General features: G+C 42.6%; 1 long non-coding RNA gene across 3 annotated transcripts; it reads right to left on the reverse strand.

Annotated features, from left to right (window-relative positions):
- Positions 1-12,391: 12,391 nt before the first annotated feature.
- On the reverse strand, positions 12,392-18,744 carry LOC119337525. Of its 3 annotated transcripts, none has more exons than XR_005163361.1 (4): positions 16,796-18,744; positions 14,622-14,698; positions 13,423-13,669; positions 12,392-12,634 (listed from the first exon to the last, which is right to left on the reverse strand). It is a non-coding gene; the product is annotated as an uncharacterized LOC119337525 (long non-coding RNA). The 3 variants fall into 3 exon arrangements; XR_005163362.1 differs by lacking the exon at positions 12,392-12,634 and having other exon boundaries at positions 12,856-13,669; positions 16,796-16,882; positions 17,687-18,744; XR_005163360.1 differs by lacking the exon at positions 12,392-12,634 and having other exon boundaries at positions 12,856-13,669.
- Positions 18,745-20,971: the final 2,227 nt, after the last annotated feature.

The following is a 20,971-nucleotide window of genomic DNA, read 5'->3' on the forward strand; positions in this document are numbered from 1 at the left end:
CCGGGCCGGGCCGGGCCGGGGCGGGCGGGGCGGGGCGGGGCGGGGCGGGGCGAGGCGGCGCGTACATGCGACATGCGCGTGAATGGTCCGCCGAAATCCGGTCCGTCTCCTTGCAGGAGCGCAGCTTCCTTTTGCCGTTTTATTTTTTATGTCTTGGCAGACAAGTTTTTGATTTCTTGTCTGGTAAGTATACAAATTAGAAACCGAGTCGGTTTGGGATTGTGGTCGCGACACAATACCGCCTCTGGTCCTAATATATATACAGCTACCGGCTGCGGCCAGAGACACACCGAAAAACACCTAGGGTTTTGCCTCATCTCACAACTTGCGCCGCCATCATAGTCTACTCCATCCCAAACACCGGCGTGCATCGGCGCGTGGGAGAGCAGGTCTCCGGAACCGTTCGTCTTTGCGATCCTGCACCGGGAGAGGACGAATTAGGTTTTTGGGAAGCGCTGTGCGCGACTGCTCAAATTCGTCATCACGGGTCGTCTTCCGTCCAAGTCGGGCGGTGCTACTCATCGTCGTATTCATCGCCGTCAGCAGCAGATCGTCGCCAACATCGTCATCAACACTGTCGCACCCATAATAGCTAACGATCAGTACGTCCAACATCCTTTGTTCATGTCTGTTTCTACAGCTATTGTTACGTGCTTGCTGCTGTTATGCATGTCTTGTTGTTCTTCTAGTTTGCTAGATTATTGCATGCTAGTATCTCTTCTAGTCATGAATTATTTACTGGAATTAATCATGAACTTGCCTAATATTCCAACAGAAAAGTCTAATATTAAGTTGTTTTTTTTTCTAGAAAAAAGGAGGACCTCCGGTCTCTGTATCTGGACGATGCATACGGTCATTTTATTAATTATTCTCACAAGACCTTATAAAGTCATACAACAATAAGACTAAAACCACCGTCTAAGCAACAACTGTCGCTACATCTCTCCAATTGATGAAGGGACGCTGATTGCCTGGGTCTAATACCAAACACACATCGCAGCCAAACCTAACATCTAAGAACTGAGGTTCCAACCAGGACGTCTGCCGGGTATGGGCACCGACCAGTCCGACGTGCTCCTCAATCAGGACGCCTGCCGGGTATGAAGCCGCCGCAACCATTTGCCACCAATCCATCTTCAGAGCTGTATTGCTGCATTAACCTTGCCCGGTCTAGCTGCCGCCGACGCCACCACGACGCCAGACAGTGTAGACCTCCTGCGCGTGTCCATCACCACACATCTGACGCCAAGCCTCCGCTGCTCCATGCCGCCAAGAGCCGCCGCCATGAATATGTAGAACGAAACACCGCTCCACCAAAGAAGCCATCCGCTGGTCCCTCGAGCCCGAGTGCATCTCTAAGAAGGCCGCCCCCAAGGGGGTAACAACACATGAATGCCGCCGTCATCCGATCAATTGATCTAGGGTTTCCCCCAGAGGTATTGGGTGGGTTTGGGATTTGTACCTCAATGATGCCTTCATGATGGAAACGATGATAAGGGCATCGTCATCACCGGCTCCGGCCAACGACCGAAAACCAGGTTTTCACCCGGATCCGTCCCAAGGAATCCAGCCTACAATCTGTGCACCGTCTCGACCGCCTTCAAAGGCCCAGATCTAGCCACATAGATCCGGCGACCAACCGCAACAGCAGTGCCACCGTAGGAGTCCTGGCGCACCTGCCACTGCCAGAATGTGCCTCCACTAGAGCCTGGGAGGAGGGCTCCCGCCCCCACTTCGCCAAACCGCGAGAGCCGCCGAGATGGATCCCGCACGCTTGTCACCGTCTCTGATCCGAACCAATCTGCAAACAGATCGCCGTCACAGATCCGCCTTGGACAGGGACTGCACCACCCCATGCCGCCGCGGGAAGCCCGAGCTTCACCCGCCACCACCATCCAGGGCCGCCGCCCCGGGATCCAGACAGAACATCGCCGCTGCCACCGGCCTTGTTCCACCACCGCCGACCAGCCACCGCGACCTCCGCCGCCATGCCACCGACGGATCTGGGCGAGGAATCCATCCTCCCTGAGGGCACACGCCGCAGCCTCTTCTCCGCGTACCTCGGTCGCACGGGAAGCCACCGTGGCCGCGTGCCCACCCCTCGCCGAATGCCGCGCACGTGCCATCTACCGCCAGTGAAGGGCGCCGTCACGAGGAGACCCGCACGCAGCCGCCACAAAGCAAGATGTCGACCCATTTGCAGTCGCGCCATCGGGCCCGCCTCCGTCAAGATCGTCGCCGCCGCGCCGCCAGGACCTGCGCGCCCCGGCGCCTCCACCCGGCCTGGCCGCCCCCGCAGGCCATGGACGCGAGGAGGGGAGAAGGCCCCCGCCGCCAGCCACCGCGGGGGGCTTTACCCCGGCGGCTCTGGCCGGCGGCGGCGGGGAAGGGGAGGAGGGGGAGGGCGAGCGGCAGGAGGTGACGGCGCCGCCCGAGTCGCCCGCGGGAGGGGCGACGCGGGGGCTAGGGTTGGGGATATAATGTGTGTGTGCCGGTCTAATATTAAGTACCACATGTCTTTACAAATGCATCCTTCAAGAAAAAATGAATTACATCAAAATTCTTGGAGATGACGAAATTTTCTTTCTCCTGCATCCATCGATAACGCGCCATGAATAAATCTCGATTGGATGAAGAAACAAATAGCATTGAGCATGCATGCTAATCAAGGAGCAGATAGCAGGCGACCATCTACTAAGCTTTAGGACTAAACATCGAGTAACCATAACTTTGGAGGCACACGTAATTAAGTCTAAAAACCGGCCGACCTGACACATGATGTCAACGTGAGCTTGGGAGTATAAGACAACCTTGAATTATGCTGAACTCCATCCCGACTCGCGGAAAATGGAACAAAATGGCACCATCCCGGTATCCAGAGAAGCATCGAGGGCGTGGAAAATGAGGCAAACAACAAGATCACATGAAATCTACTACTAGCACTGTTCCACAACTCCTTATTCCGTTAGCACTTAACGGATAACATTCTCCGTAACGACGGCTAGCAAGGTTGACAATGTAGCATGAAGACTTGCGTAAAAGGTCGTGCAACTTGCACATGAAGAAGGGGAGGAAGAAGATGAAATCATGACACATGGAGCTCGAGGGATTCGTTCAGATTAACAACTGCAATGCGCGGTTGACCTCTGCTGCGGTTTCTCTAACCGATGAAGCAGCTTTTTTTTTTGAGGATTAAGCCAGCTTTATTACTCAAAATCCACAGAGAGTGGGATACAAGATAGGTCATGGGTTTGCCAAGCCATAGACGGCGCCCCGAATCCCTTTTAAAAGAGAATCAGGCTAGACTATGTGCTTCATAATTCACAGCACGACACTCGAAAGAAAAAGTACATTGAAAAAGGGTAGCTCGAAGGCTGATCTTGAACACAATGGCACCGTACTGCCCTCTACTACCAGAATTTATATCCAAGACAACTTGCTTGCAATCCGAGGCAACTATGTATAGTTGTTGATAAGAAGATCCTCTGCCAAACACATTGCCTCCCTGCACGTCATCGCTTCCAGAGAAGCTGGATCATCCACTCCTTCCACACCCGATGAAGCAGCTGGCACATGGATCGCAGCGCCGCACATGTATCACCCCAAGGTCAGTTTTCAAATGGGTGGGCCGTCCATACATCTGCAAGCGTTTCGTGCAACAAAAGATGATCGTCAAGTCATGGGGCCAGACTTCTACTGTATTAGATTTATTTTTTAAGACAACCCCGTCCCACTTTATCAGAGAGCAATGGTCCGAGGAATTGTTACAAGATCGTGTGGGACATCAAGCCACACATGCCTGCCAAAATCGAGATGTAAAGATAACTTCACTAAACTGTCCGCTTCAAAGTTTCTACGTGCAGTCCTGAAAATAAAATTACAGGATTCAAAATTGTTTGTTTTGGCATTCACTTCCATGATCACCTTAACATTGGCTCCTCCCATTTGTGAATGAACGTACTTTATCACTAAGCTGCTACGTGAAGAAATAATGATGCATTGCACCATCAGATTACTTGCTAGTGCTTGTGCTTCACCGCATGCCAAAATTTCCAGACCTGTCACTTCGGTGATACCATTGAAAGTGATCGAAGAAAACCCCGAGTAAGCTATGTTGTTATTACAACAAACGACTGCCCCAACTCCTCACTTGCCATTTTTGTTGGGGCCATCATTGGCATCTACTCCCTCTGTAAAGAAATATAAGAGCGTTTAGATCAGGTGATCTAAATTCTCTTATATTTTTTTACAGAGGGAGTACTTTAACATACCCATGAGGATGGGAGACCAGCTGGGTAAGCTTCTAGATAGTTTCCCACATCCTAGCATTTGGCGGCATTACCTTTTTGTGACCTGCTCTAGATCAGTTATGAAACTCCTTCCAAATATGTGCGTGGACATGGGAGGCTGGAAGATGTTCTCATGTATTGCTTTTCCGTGAGCGGTTCAAATTGGCCATAAAGTCACTAGAACTAGTGTGAAATCCACACGTGACAATGCGTTCATCAAACCAAAAAGCCACTGCTCACACATCCTTCTTCTCATGTTTCAATCATATGTTCCACCACACCTTCCTTCGAAAGGGCCCAAACACATCTTGACATCCGACAGTTGATTAAAGCATGGCACCAAGAACCACAGTTTGTGGTGATCAACATATTTCGGTTTTGGAGAACATCAGCGGAGTCGTTGTGTCAACCCATAACCACCGATATAGAGAATTTGATCAAAAATGCCACTCTAGCAGAGCCGTTGTCTAGCCCTTAGTCGCCATAATATTCAAAGCACGCCTCAAATCAAATCCCCGAGCGTTCATATATGGAGGTTGGGTGAGATGATATAGCGCACCCTTCATCCATTCAAATATTGACGCCACAAACATTTTAGGATAAACGCTCCATTCCGCCACCACCCACATCCCTCTTTCGCCTTATGTTTGGTGCCGCCTCTGCCACCCGAACCGCCGCGATTTGGCCCTCGTCATCTTTGTTGAACCGTTCGTGGACCTCCTACGCTTGACTATAGCTCTGGACCTTCTTTCTGCCATCCAGCCATGTGACCTCAAAGGTAAATTTTCTCAGCCTTTCCTTGTAGATGTAGTTCAGCGGGTCATATAATTGCAAAGATGACAAATAATTGACATTATGTGTAAAGGGTCCGATGACGAAGCTAATGTTTTTTCATGATTCATCACAGGATGCGAGCTATATGTCTAAGAGTGAAATGATGGAGAACGAAGATGAAGTAATATGGATGTTTTCATAATAGATAGCAACAACCGGAAGGAAAAGAAAGCGTCCGAGATCACAGGTTGGTCATGCAACATTCAACCGGAACAGATACGCCAGCCATGAGCGTCTCATGTATGACTACTTTGTTGGGTAGTACCTTCCCACCTTACGTGTTTCGATAGTGCTCCCACATGAACAAAGGGTTGTTCCATTGAATTGGCCACAACATGCATGTCATCAAACCTTTCTTTTAACGACAGAGAAATGTCGCTAGTCTCCTAGGGTTTTCCCCTTTTTAGAAGGTGGCCGTGACACTTCGGATGCTTGCATATGGCTCTCCTGCAGATTCATGGATGATCCTCTTCAAATGGCCGAAGATACAAACATTAAGTACACTAAGTGCTTGCTGAAACTATGATGCATGTTTATGGACCACGGTATCTGCGAGCACCCTATGCCGGGGACATGGCCATGCTTCTAGCAATGGATTAGGCAAAAGGTTAGCCTGCGATTTTAGGGAGTGTTAACTGTATGCACTGGAAGTGGAAAATTTTACCTGTAGCTTGGCATGCCCAATCCGCCAGGCATTGCAAGTATCCAACCATAATTTTTGATATTGTTGCCTTCGAAGATTTTTGGATATGGCAATTCTACTTTAGGTTGCATGGATCACACACTGACATTGATGTCTTACAGAGATCCCATCTGTTTGCAAGACTAGATGGTGGTACTTTTCCACCTCGCAACTTCACATTGAATGACCATTTGAAAGCAGAAGTGCTCCCTGGGTGATTTTGGTAATTAATGTCAGCATATCTCTTGTTGGACTAATGCTTTCATCTAGTGTATTTTAGACAAGTTCAATGATGGCGTGGAAAGGACAAGAGGATGTGGAGCCCCTTCAAGGTTTCAAGGACATGCATTGGCGAAAGCTCAAGACTCTTCATCTTTGTTTTACTGATCCAAGATAACATTGAGTCCATAGGAAAGCCAATACTATTAAAAGGGGATGAGGTGTTGCTTAATGGCTTGCTTGCTCAAATGCTTATTGATATTGCTCCAAAGCCCTCAACCACTTTCTTCATGCAAATATGTCAAAATCCCAAATTCCAACTCGGCCCCATCGATTCTTTCTATTCGACGCCATCGAGTTCATATGACATAGCCACTGCCAGAAACCCTAACAGTTCGGTCTCACCGATACGGATCTCGGTCTCACCGAGATAGCCTTGCCAATGCTCTGTGACTTGTTGCATTTATTTCAGTTTCACCGAGTTATGAAATCGGTCTCATCGAGTTGGCTTGACATTCTCTCTATTGCCTTATTGCTTCATTTCGGTCTCACTGAGTTGATGCAATCGGTGCCACTGAGTTGATATTTGACCTAAGCCCTAGCACATCGGTCCCACCGAGTTGTTCCAGTCAGTCCCACAGAGATTCCTAATGTTCACATTTTGAACTAATCGGTCTCACCGAGTTCATCTATTTGGTCTGACCGAGTTGGGTCAAATGTGTGTAACGGTTGGATTTTGTGTGGAGGCTTTATATACCCCTCCATCCCCTTCTCCATACGTGAGAGAGCCATCAGAATGTGACTACACTTCCACCATATATTTTCCGAGAGAGAACCACCTACTCATGTGTTGAGATCAAGATATACCAATCCTACCATAAGAATCTTGATTTCTAGCCTTCCCCAAGTTGCTTTCCACTCAAATCATCTTTCCACCATATCCAAATCTGTGGGAGAGAGTTGTGTGTTGGGGAGACTATCATTTGAAGCACAAGAGCAAGCAGTTCATCATCAACACACCATCTATTACCTTTTGGAGAGTGGTGTCTCCTAGATTGGTTAGGTGTCGCTTGGGAGCCTCCGTAAATTTTGGAGTTGAACCAAGAAGTTTGTAAGGGCAAGGAGATCACCTACTTCATGAAGATCTACCCAAGTGAGGCAAGCCCTTCGTGGGCGATGTCCATGGTGGGATAGACAAGGTTGCTTCTTGGTGGAACCTTCATGAGTGGAGCCCTCCGTGGACTCGCGCAGCCGTTACCCTTCGTGGGTTGAAGTCTCCATCAACATGGACATACGATAGCACCACCTATCGGAACCACGCCAAAAATCTTCATGTCTCCATTGCGTTTGCAAACTCCAATCCCATCCCTTTACTTTCTTGCAACTTGCATGCTTTACTCTTTCCGCTGCATATACTCTTGTCATGCTTGCTTGAAATGTATTGTGAATGCCTTAACTTGAGATAGAACTCAACCTTAACTTGAAGAAATTAAAATCTGCGAACTTTTCTTGTGAAGGGTCTAATCACCCCCCCCCCCTAGACCCCTCTTCTTGATCATTTCATTTGGTATTAGAGCTTTGATCTCCATTGCTTTGGTTTAATCACCATTGGAGGAAGATGGATGAGTCTGCGATCGGGAGTATTAGATGTAGAGTATATAATTCTTGGAAAATGAGATGCTTGAGATTTTCAATGAATATGACTTGAACAAGTATATCACTAGCCCTTATGTGCCCCATATTGATCCATTGCATCCTACCCCTGATGAGTATCTTGACATGGTTCGCAATCTTAGAACTATTGACCTTATCATTGGAAGGTTGCCTAGAAATTTGATTCTATGCTTGCCTACCTTTGAATGTGCTTATACTATATGGAAATATCTTGAGGAGCACTTTCCAAATTATTCCTTGAAAAATCTAGATGAGGTTCTTCAAAAGTCTATTTATTTTCAAAATATGAACCCTGGTGATCCTAAGTTTGATGAATGTTTGTTTGAGCTCCATGACCTTATGCATGCCAAAGGAAATGTTGGAGTCATTAGTAGAATCATTTCACAAACAATTACAATTCATAAACATGCACATTATCATGGTCATAAATCTAATGAATCACTTGCTCTAGGTGATGATCATTTACATGATGATGTTGAGCATGGATATGATGATAAAGATGAAGATAGTGACTTTGACCTTGAGGAGTCGATGAGACACTTTGGTCTTATGGCTAACCTTCGTGGTTACATGGCCGGAGGGAAAGAATGCATTCTCGATAGCGGATGTACTGATCATATGACTAGAGATAAGGATATGTTCTGTGAGCTTGCTACGAACGACAGTCCATGCAAGTATGTCACTTTTGGAGATAACTCCAAGGGTGAGGTACTTGGCCTTGGTAAGGTATCCATTTCCAATGATAGCTCTATCCGAAATGTTATGCTCGTTGAATCCCTTGGTTACAATCTCCTTTCCGTATCTAGACTAGCCGATTTTGGTTTCAATGTCCTATTTACCAAAGTAGATTGCCAACTGTTTCGAAGAGATAATCATAATATGGTCATTACCGGTATTCGTAGAGGTGACCTATACATTGTTGATTTCACTAAGAGAGGTCAATCTCGTACTTGCTTAATTGCTAAATGTTCTAAAGGTTGGTTATGGCATAGACGATTAGGTCACGTGGGCATGCGAAATCTTGATAAGCTTATTAAAGGTGATCATATCATTGGTGTTAAAGATGTCATATTTGACAAGGATAGACTTTGTAGTGCTTGTCAAGCAGGAAAACAGGTTGGAGGAAGTCATCCCATTAAGAACATCTGACCACGAGAAGACCGCTTGAGCTACTTCACATGGATCTTTTTGGTACCAACGCCTACAAGAGTCCGTGTGGTAACTCGTTCGGTTTGGTCATTGTTGACGACTTTTCAAGATTTACGTGGGTGTTCTTTCTTGATGAGAAATCTGTTGGGAAACATTACATGGAAAACAAAACAAAAATATATGCACATGCACGATCTATCCATGGAGATGCATAGCAACGATAAGGGAGAGTGTGTCTATGTACCCTCGTAGACCGTAAGCGGAAGCATTTAGTAATGCAATTGATGTAGTCGAACTTCTTCGCGCTCCAAACGATCAAGTACCACGTACGTCACGTACGCATTCAGCACATGTTCAGCTCGGTGATGCTACTTCTTGAGCTTGCATTCATTTTTCCCTTGAAGAGAAAATGGTGATGCAACAAAGTAGAGATAAGTATTTCCCTTAGTTTGAACCAAGGTATCAATCCAGTAGGAGACAACGCACAAATCACAGAATACCTGCACAAACAATCAAACAACTTGCACCCAACGCGATAAAGGGGTTGTCAATCCCTTCATGGTTACTTGCAAAAGTGAGATCTGATAGAGATAAATAAACGATAAAGTAAATATTTTTGGTATTTTTGGTTTATAGATCGGAAAGTAAAATATTTCAAAAAGAGTAGATCGGAAACTAATATTGTAGATTGGAAACTTATATCATGGAAATAGACCCGGGGGCCATAGGTTTCACTACATGCTTCTCTCAAGATAGCAAATAATACGGTGGGTGAACAAACTGATGCCTAGCAATTGATAGAAAAGCGCAAAGTTATGACAAAATTCTTCCTGCTACTTCTTGAGCTTGCTTTGGTTTTTTCCTTGAAGAGGAAAGGGTGATGCAACAAAATAGAGATAAGTATTTCCCTCAGTTTGAGAACCAAGATATAGATCCAGTAGGAGACAACGCACAAATCACCGAATACCTGCACATACAATCAAACAACTTGCACCCAACGTGTTGGTTTTTCCCTTGAAGAGGTCAGGAGGTGCACGAGGGGCCCACAAGGGTGGGGGCGTGCCCTACCCCCTTGGGCGCGTCCTCCATCCTTATGGCCACCTCGTGGCTCCTCCGACTTCATCTCCAAGTCTCTTGGTTGTCTTCTAGTCCAAGAAAAATCATCGCGAAGGTTTTATTCCTTAGGACTCCGTTTGGTATTGCTTTTCTGCGAAACTCAAAAATAGGAAAAAAACGAAACTGACACTGGGCTCTAGGTTAATAGGTTAGTCCCATAAATAATATAAAATATCATATTAATGCATATAAAACATCCAAAACAGATAATATAATAGCGTGGAACAATCAAAAATTATAGATACGTTGGAGACATATCAAGCACCCCCAAGCTTAATTCCTGCTCGTCCTCGAGTAGGTAAATGATAAAAACAGAATTTTTGATGTGGAATTCTACCTAACATATGTATCCATGTAATCTTCTTTATTGTGGCATCAATGTTAAGATCCGTAAGATTCAGAACAAAAGTTTAATATTGACATAAAAACAATAATACTTCAAGCATACTAACAAGGCAATTATGTCTTCTCAAAATAACATGGCCAAAGAAAGCTTATCCCTACAAAATCATATAGTCTGGCTATGTTCCATCTTCATCACACAAAATATTCAAATCATGCACAACCCCGATGACAAGCCAAGCAATTGATTCATACTTTTGATGTTCTCAAACCTTTTCAATTTTCATGCAATACATGAGCGTGAGCCATTGACATAAAACTATAGGTGGAATGGAAGGTGGTTGTGGAGAATACAAAAAGAAGGAGATAGTCTCACATCAACTAGGCGTATCAATGGGCTATGGAGATGCCCATCAATTGATATCAATGTGAGTGAGTAGGGATTGCCATGCAACGGATGAACTAGAGCTATAAGTGTATGAAAGCTCAAAAAGAAACTAAGTGGGTGTGCATCCAACTTGCTTTCTCACAAAGACCTAGGGCAATTTGAGAAAGCTCATATACAAGCCAAATTCTATAATGAAAAATTCCCACTAGTATATGAAAGTGATAATATAGGAGACTCTCTATCATAAAGATCAGGGTGCTACTTTGAAGCACAAGTGTGGTAAAAGGATAGTAACATTGCCCATTCTCTCTTTTCTCTCATTTTTTATCTGGGCATTCTCACATTTTTTGGCCTATCTTTTTAATTTTTCGTCCGGAGTCTCATCCCGACTTGTGGGGGAATCTTAGTCTCCATCATCCTTTCTCACATGGGACAATGCTCTAATAATGAAGATAATCACACTTTTATTTACTTACAACCCAAGAATTACAACTCGATACATGTATGAAAGAATTATGAACGATGGCTTTGCCACAAATATGATGTCAACTACATGATCATGCAAAGCAATATGACAACGATGACACGTGTCATAATAAGTGGAACGGTGAAAAGTTGCATGGCAATATATTTCAGAATAGCTATGGAAATGCCATAATAGGTAGGTATGGTGGCTGTTTTGAGGAGGGTATATGGTGGTTTTATGGTATCGGCGAAAGTTGCGTGGCACTAGAGAGGCTAGCAATGGTGGAAGGGTGAGAGTGCTTATAATCCATGGACTCAACATTAGTCATAAAAAACTCATATACTTATTGCAAAAATCTATTAGTTATCGAAACAAAATACTACATGCATGCTCCTAACGGGGATAGATTGGTAGGGAAAGACCATCGCTCGTCCCCAACCGCCACTCATAAGGAAGACAATTAATAAATAAATCATGCTCCGACTTCATCACATAAAGGTTCACCACATGTGCATGATATAGGAATTACAAAATTTAACACAAGTATTTCTCAAATTCACAATTACTCACTAGCATGACTCTAATGTCACCATCTTTATATCTCAAAACAATCATAAGGAATCAAACTTCTCATAGTATTCAATGCACTTTATATGTAAGTTTTTATTCTATCCCTCTTGGATGCCTATCATATTAGGACTAATTTTACAACCAGAGAAAATTACCGTGTTGTTTAAAGACTCTCAAAATAATATAAGTTAAGCATGAGTGCTCTAAAAAGATATAAGTGAAGCATTGGAGCAAAATTGCCTAGCTCAAAAGATATAAGTGAAGCACAAAGAGTATTCTAATAAATCACGATTCATACGTGTTCCTCTCAAAAGGTGTGTACAGCAAGGATAATTGTGGCAAACTAAAAAGCAAAGACTCAAATTATACAAGACGCTCCAAAAAAAACACATATCATGTGGTGAATAAAAATATAGCCTCAAGTAAAGTTACCGATAGACGAAGACGAAAGAGGGGATGCCTTTCGAAGCATCCCTAAGCTTAGGCTCTTGGTTGTCCTTGAATAATACCTTGGGATGCCTTGGGCATCCCCAAGATTAGGCTCTTGCCACTCCTTATTCCATAACCCATCAAATCCTTACCAAAAACTTGAAAACTTCACAACACAAAACTCAACAGAAAAATCTCATAAACTCTGTTAGTATAAGAAAATAAATCACCACTCTTGGTACTATTGTGAACTCATTCTTTACTAGTAAAATGCCCGCGTGTTGCTACGGGCTACCCTTAAAGCACTCTTATTCTTTGTCTTCCTGCTCCTCCTCTTCATCCAATATCTCTACCTCCCCGATTCAAGCTTCCTGCCAAGCTCGCAACTACCATCAATGGCGCATCCGTCTGAAAATCCCCCAACCTTCGACATCCACACCATAAATTTTGATGGATTCTTTGCCATTTCCTTCTCCCTTCAGAGTCATCAAACAATAATATCAATGTAGAAGTAATTAGCACGTAAACACCATACTCCTCTATGCTTGCACCCGCTGCTATGACCCCGACCTATCCCATCTCTACTACTCCCTCTGTTCATTTTTATAAGACCTTGAAAACATTTCAGACAATGTACAAAACAGCCTATTTTGAGTTGTCTGAAACGACTTACAAAAGTGAACGGAGGGAGTACATGATATGCTTCAACTCCAACAGATTTTCCCTTTAATCCAGTGAGGCTCTCGTGGCGACCATGTGCTCAAAGTGCCGCTTTTGTCGCCATGCATCTTCGCTAGGGTGTCTCAAATGTTTGCATGATACTCCCTCCGTGAACAGGCTTATATTTGTTTATAGAGGGAGTACATTATTAGTTTTTTAGAGATCCATGAGTATTTACTCCTAGTAATAGCAATTGGTAATTTGGCATAGTACAACCATAATCTTGGAGCCATTTATCATTTTGATATAGGTATTTGCTATAGATGCAATTATGATGAAACAATGTTAAGAATTTGTATAGAGTAACCCTAGCAAACTGAACGAAACAACAAGTCAATCCCGTCCTCGCTGGAATCAATTCATGCATGAAGGAACATCACATAAAGTAAATTGGAATTGAAACTAACAACAAGCAATGACAACATGGATGCTATCTTAATTCTTTGGGGTGGATGGCAAGAGCACTCGCCCGGATTCACGGAGCAGTCTTGACTGTGCATATCTAGCTAGAGAAACGTTGGGTCAAAACAAAGGGTCTAGGTACCTTGAGCAATTACACTCTTACGTTGACAAGTGCCCCACAAAACTGCTCACGACCATCCTCCTCTAGGCCTTGTAAGCGTTTCGAAATCCTCTCTGCTTCCCCAACACGATGGCCGGCCACTGCAACTCCTCCAGAGGCAATACATGCGGCGTCGTCCCTGAGGCGTTCTCCTTTCTGCTCATGCCTCTTGCTCATTTTACCTATTTCCTCTAAAATTTTATCCACTTCTCCAAGCATGCACTGAAAACTGCAAAAAATGTAGAACAATGTACATGTGTGAACTTGAGTAGTGGAATCAAACCAACCTTCATCAATAGATATCTTTTGAACTATGGTCCACTATGTACATCGTCCATATTAGCTCATAATGAAAACTAAAATAATGGTTAGCCTTTCCCATATGTTTTTCGAAGAACAAAATAAGAATTATCACCACCTACAACCTGGAAGACTAATCCCTCACAAAAAAGTTTGGCATGTAGATTATGATATTATCCTAGCTTATATATGATTCAAATTTCAACCTTATTCAGGCCAATATGAGTGGATCTCAAGGATCTCCACTGGACCAATACTCAATTAAGAACCCCAACATCAGTCGAAACTAAACATGAAAATTTTGAACTCGCTGACTTTATGTCATTCCAGTGGTAATAGTAGTACATGTGCTGCTAGAAAATGTAACACTCAGGGTGCATATAGATACGCTACTGTCTTGCTGATAGAAAATGTAGAGCCCAAGGTGCGTATAGATATGCTATTGTCTTGCTGTTAAATAAACTGCTGTTAGCTAGATCAAGAAAGCTAAGGTTTCCAGCAATTCCAATCTGCAAGCACAATCAGACCTCATAGCCTAAATAAAATTCAATCTAACCATCAGGAAGAACTCCTGATTGCAGCTTTGAGAGAGATCTAGTCCATTTGTAATTTGGCTAGAAATAAAACCAATCAAACTGGAAAACATCACTTCAGGTTGGGAATGCACTATATCTTGATATAAGCATGCTTTTGGTTTGTATGCCAGGCTCTGAGTTTGTATTGAGAAATAAATTCAGAAAGATGAACCTCAATATTTACAGGAGGATTATGCTCTTTTGCTGGACATGACCCTTTTTTAGAAGAAGAAAACATGTGTGTATTATTTCTGTAATAAACATGAAAGGAAAATTTTCAAAATGATACAATTGTATCTTATTTACCTTGTAGGAAAATGTAGTTCCCATATTTTCCAAAAACAAATCTCAAGTAGTCCATCCATATCAGCTGAAATAAAACCCTAAAACCATTGCCATGTCAGGAATGTCGGTCAAGTATGATTAGAGAATTAGGTATAGAGGGCTTGAAACATGAAATAAAGTTGTGGAAGAATCTGCAAACTGTAGTAAGTAGACAAATTACTCTAGTTAGTATGGGCAAAATACAGAAAAATGAATCCAATTAATGACTAAGTGACACGAGTGAAGTCCTTCGATATATATCACCTTTTATCAATTTATTTAGCGGATACTATGAGAGCAACTATGATATTCCCCCTTTCGTCCCCACGGCCCATCCTCTGACACCGGCCACGGTCGATGTTGAGTGCCACCCTTCCCGAGCCGCCTTCTCCCTCGATCCATCGTTGCAGCCTGATCCACCCTCCGGCACTGGTCGCGACCAGTGTCGATGTGACGTGTCACCCTGCTAGAGCCGACTTCTCCATGGGTCTATAGATGCCCTTTACCATCCTCTATTCCATCCCCCTCTTCTAAAATTCGGTGCTCGTTATCGTCTTCTTCCTCCTTCCAGCCCCATGACCCACCTTTTGACACTGGTTGCATCCGGTTCCAATGTCTTGTGTCGTCCTGCTCAAGCCGCCTTCTCGGACGATCCACCGTTGCCCCCGACCATACCACTAACAAAGACACACGCCTCCTTCCCAGACAATGCTCGTGTGCAATAGTTAAGGCACATATATTTTCTCACTTCCCAACTTTGTGTGACAAATAAGTCTTTAACTCCTTTATCCTCAACAAGCCTTTCTTTCTCCCAATTATTTAGTTCAACCTACTCTGTCATTTTAGTGATTCTTTGAGGTGCCTTTGAAACCCCGAGATTTAAGCTTGCAGTAATCATGTATTGGAAACCTCTGACAAAATACACATTCCATTGAACTTCTATTTAGACCAGGTTGCACTAGAAATTTTGGACGATGTACCCAATGCACAATCAGAATACTTACAACAGAGCATTTAGAGAAAGATCCAACTTTCAAACATAGTCACCTCATAGGACATACAACAGATCACTCAGAATACAAACTGACCCACCATGGTAGTATGTCCTATGCCGAAACAAATTCCATCCACATGGTTTGCAAACATTTGTCAAAATATAGGCAGCCATTCAGACAAAGATCGGTTACCATTTTTATGGTGGTCAAGAACAATAAACTTTTTCTCAGGTAAAGCTAAAAGAAATAAGCATCTATGTTTGTTCATGTACAACATGAGGTCTATTCTTCTTTTCCTTATGAACAACAAACATCTTGCAAAACTTGATGCTTAGATTTATTTTTTATGCCCTACGCTAGTTCATTAATATCTATCTATCTATCTCTCATGCAGAGATCAGCCAATAAAGAGGAAGTAATTATGCAGGTTTACATAGAATATAATTCAAAATTTGGATGCATGTTTGTAAGATTTATGAGTGATCGTTGTAAATATAGTAATCCAAAAGCAACAATTACATAGGCCACGCTTCATATTAAAGGCATTTTATCATTTGTTCACCTCGGAAACAGATTCTTTGCCTCATTTTTCTCATGGCAATGTTGTGAGGTGCTTCCAGGGTGATCATTATCGGCGTAATTCATTATCTAAGCTGAATAAGCAGATGAATTGAAAAATAAATAGCTAGCCACAAGAGAGAGGCGTTTTGGAGGCCTTTTTTTTGAAAAATTCAAATTCAAATTTTTATGGTTCAAAAAAATCTGAAAAAGATATGCATATATCTAAGGATGTAACCCACATGTGTGTAAAAATTCATGATGAAATACCTTGAGTTTCGACCTGTACAAAAAAGACAAATTCATGGCCAGGGAGGATGAATAGTATCATGTGTTAAACAACCCCAGATTTGTCTTTTTTGCACAACCCTCATTTTAATGTATTTTGAACTAAAAATTTACACACGTGTGTTATGCCTTCATGTATATCTGTATTTTTTTCTAGAATTTTTGGAAATGTAAGAATATGAATTTCGAAGAAATTTCAAATTTGAATTTGGAGGCCTCACTGGAGCCCGAGCTCCAAAAGGGATTTCCGCTAGCCACAACTTCTAGAAACCAGTTCTACCAAAAAGATCCTTTCCATGAGAACAAAAAACGTACCCAATATTGATAGCTATCCATTTTTGTCACCATCAACACACATATCTTAATTCCTTCTTGTATAAGCTTTTCAATACATCTTGGTACCTGAATATAAATGCATGCACATGTGCACCAATGAAATATAAATAATTAATATTTAGTAGCCTGCATTTGAATGAAATGAAGTAGATCAGAAAACATAACCTTCTCATAAAAGCATGCCAATTTCTAGAGCTTGTCTTAGTAGTACCAAAAGAAAGTCATGCTCAATACTGTCAGAAACCTGCTAAATATTTTTCATCTCTGTCGGCATTTCTAGGTGGTTTGACAGTCCAACTAAAAAAAAATAGTTTGACAGTGTAGAAGTATTCACCAAAGTTCACATACTCTTTCTCATCCGAGACACATACAAGAACTAATTTTCTTAGACCAGAATCAAAAACTCATTTATGTTCCTTTTAGTCTCTTCCTCAAATTATCTTCCAGGTGGTACAAATGGAGAAAAAAGACTTTCAATTAGTCTCTTCCTCAGGTTCTCTTCCAGCTGCTGCGCACGGAGAAGACAGATAAGGAGGCATGGGCGGTACAGAAGTTTCGGATCATAGAGGACAGTTGAATCATCTGGCCAAAGATACCACCGGCTAACCGTTTCTTCAAACATCTTTAGGACATATTTGAACATCCCAAAATAAGAACAACATATAAATATTTTCAGATAGATGGTGGGTCAACTGCATTTTGCATCACCTAAATATCATGGGCAAAGTGACTAAGAACAGAGGTAGTGGAAGGGGATTTGTATTACCAAAGTCTCTATTAAATTTTGCAGCAGCGTATCCAATCATTGTTTGACTCGTATGAAATCACACCAAGTTTTGCATTCCAAAAAAACATATAGTGAACATGAACCTGAAGAATCAAAATATATGCCTAGCTAGGCACTCCATTGATACATGTGAGTCGTCAGGTAGCAGAGGCATGTGGCTGTTGTTCTTCTGCATCCTCGCGTCAGCCTAACCTTATTTCTGCTCCAGATCTCCAGTACGTGTGTACATGCTCGCCAAGGAGGTCGAAATTCCCCATCCCGGGGAGGGCGAGGCAGCGGACTCCTGCATGTCAGGGTCAAAGTCAGTGAACACGTCAAAATCAAAATGAGAGTAATGGAAGGAGGAATTGCGTGGGTTTTGGGTGTTGAACATCGCCTGATTCAGAACTTTGACGTGTTCACAAAAATTGATTTGCCCAGGCTAGGATGGAGTGACCGAGGATGAGTCGACCACAAAAATTGAACGCCCGAGCAACTAAGATCGGGGATGCGGTCATCAGGGTCGTCTGCATATCAACACTCCCTGGAACAAAGCTATCAGTTGCAATGCACTTTATGGGGAACTCAGTTAGAACAATACGTGAAGTATTTTTGCCACACATGATGTGCCTTCCTATAGAGTTGCCCGTAACAAAGCACTTCCAGGGATCAGGAGACCCAGCCATGGGGGGAAACGAGGAGAAGGTCGGGGTGAGCTCCTCCATGGATCCGGTATCGACCACCGTGGCCACCTCGCTGGTGTTGTCGGTGGTGGCCGGGAATGCAGTGTCGGTTCTGGCCATGGCCGGATCCGAGGAGCACAACAATGGGAGATTGGGGAGGGAGAAGAACGGCGATGGTGGAGGCCCCCCTCCGTCGATCTAGTAACATCGACAGATCCATCCAGGAGATCGATGGAGGTTGAGAGACGGTGACGTGGAGGTGAGGGCTGGCCGGTGGCGATGGAGAGGAGGGCGTCAGTGGCAGCCATGGCCGAATCACGGAGGAGGGGAGCCGACGATGACGCCTTGAGGATGAGAACAAAGAGGGAGTGAGGAGGGGGTCATCGCCAGGAGACACGACGATCGGGGATTGGGGTGCGGCGGCGGCTGGAGACATGGAGACTCGCTAGGGGTAGCGAGGGATTGATGGGGCGAGCATGTGCGTGGATTTCCTTGGTTTTTTGTACACCGGTCCTGGCATTCTGTTTCTGTGTGTGATGATAAAAAACCAGAGTGGAGGAGTGGTGGTGGGGTGGTACAAAAAAACCGGTTGAAAAAAGACAGTACCGGACTACCAACTGCTCCATTAGAAGTAGAGATTTATATTATTGTAATATCCACTGTATTCCAACTTTTTCATGGGTCATACCCCCCAATACTACCCATAGATTCATCAAAATAAGCAACACGCATAGAAAACAGAATCTGTTAAAAACAGAACAATCTATAGCAATCTGTAACTCTCGGATACTTTTGTAACTCCAAAAATTCTGAAAAATTAGGTCAACCTGGGGAATTTGTGTACCAATGCAGCCCAACAATAATCAGATTAAAAGCACGCTTCTTTGAATTATGAAAATTATTTTCCTGGGCGCAAAAGTTTATGTTTCTCAGCAAGATCAAAACAACTATCACCGTAAGCTATCCCGAAGGTCTTACTTGGCACAAACACTAATTAAAATACAAAACCATATCTAACCAGAGGCTAGATGAATTATTCAAAGCAAAGCAGGAAGAAAAAAAATACAAAAATAAAATTGGGTTGCCTCCGAACAAACGCTATTGTTTAACGCCCTTAGCTAGGTATAAAACATGAATAGATCTAGGTATTGTCATCTTTGGTATGCAATCCATAAGTAGCTCTCATAGTAGATTCATAAGGCAATTTAATTTTCTTTCTAGGAAAGTGTTCCATGCCCTTTCTTAATGGAAATTGAAATCTAATGTTTGCTTCTTTCATATCAATAATTGCACCAATCGTTCTAAGGAAAGGTCTACCAATAATAATAGGACATGTACGTAGGATTGCAATCTATATCAAGGACAATGAAATATACGGGCACATAATTCCTATTTTCAACAATAAGAACATCATTAATCCTTCCCATAGGTTTCTTAATAGTGGAATCCGCAAGATGCAAATTTAATGAGCAATCATCAAATTCACGAAAACCTAACACATCACATAAAGTTTTTGGAATCGTGGAAACACTAGCACCCAAATGACACAAAGCATAGCACTCATAATTTTTAATCTTAATCTTGATAGTAGGTTCCCACTCATCGTAAAGTTTTCTAGGGATATAAACTTCCAATTCATGCTTTTCTTCAAAAGATTGCATCATAGCATCAATGATATGTTTAGTAAAAGCTTTGTTTTGATCATAACCATGAGGAGAATTCAACATGGATTGCAACAAGGAAATACAATCTATTAAAGAACAATTATCATAATTAAATTCCTTGAAATCCAAAAGAGTGGGTTCATTGCTACTTCAAGATTTGACCTCTGCAATCCCACTTTTATCAATTTTTGCATCAAGATCTATAAACTCCGAATCATTGGGATGCCTTTTAACTAAAGTTGACTCATGTCCAGTCCCATATTTATCAAGATTTATATTGGAAAACAAAGATTCAATAGGAGTCACATCAATCACTTTAAGATCTCATCATTATTTTCACGGAAACTAGAAGAACACATTTTTACAAACCAATCTCGCTTAGCACGCATCTTAGCGGTTCTTTTTTTGCACTCATCAATGGAAATTCCCATGGATTTCAGAGACTCATTAATATCATGCTTGGGTGGAGTAGTTCTAAGTTTCAAAGAATCAATATCAAGAGAAATTATATCCACGTTCCTAGCCAAATCATCAATCTTAAGACATTTTTATTCAATCAAAGCATTGAAATTCTTTTGCAAACTCATAAATTCTTTAACACTAATCTCAAAATCAGAGGGCATATTATTAAAATTTCCATAAGAATTGTTGTAGGAATTACCATAATTATTAGAGGAATTACTAGGAAACGGCCTAGGACTAAAATTGCCTCTATACACATTATTACCAAAATTATTCCTACCAACAAAATTCACATCCATAGATTCATTATTATTTTCAATCAAAGTAGACAAAGGCATATCATTAGGATCAATATAAGATCCCTTGCTAGCAAATAATTTCATAAGTTCATCCATCTTTCCACTCAAAACATTAATCTCTTCAATCGCATGCACTTTTTTACTAGTGGAAGATCTTTCGGTGTGCCATTGAGAATAATTAACCATAATATTATCTAGGACTTTAGTAGCTTCTCCTAAAGTGATTTCCATAAAAGTGCCTCCCGCGGTCGAATCTAAAAGATTTCTAGAAGCAAAATTCA

Source organism: Triticum dicoccoides, chromosome 1B (genome assembly GCF_002162155.2).
Source record: "Triticum dicoccoides isolate Atlit2015 ecotype Zavitan chromosome 1B, WEW_v2.0, whole genome shotgun sequence".
NCBI classification, from domain to species: Eukaryota; Viridiplantae; Streptophyta; class Magnoliopsida; order Poales; family Poaceae; genus Triticum; species Triticum dicoccoides.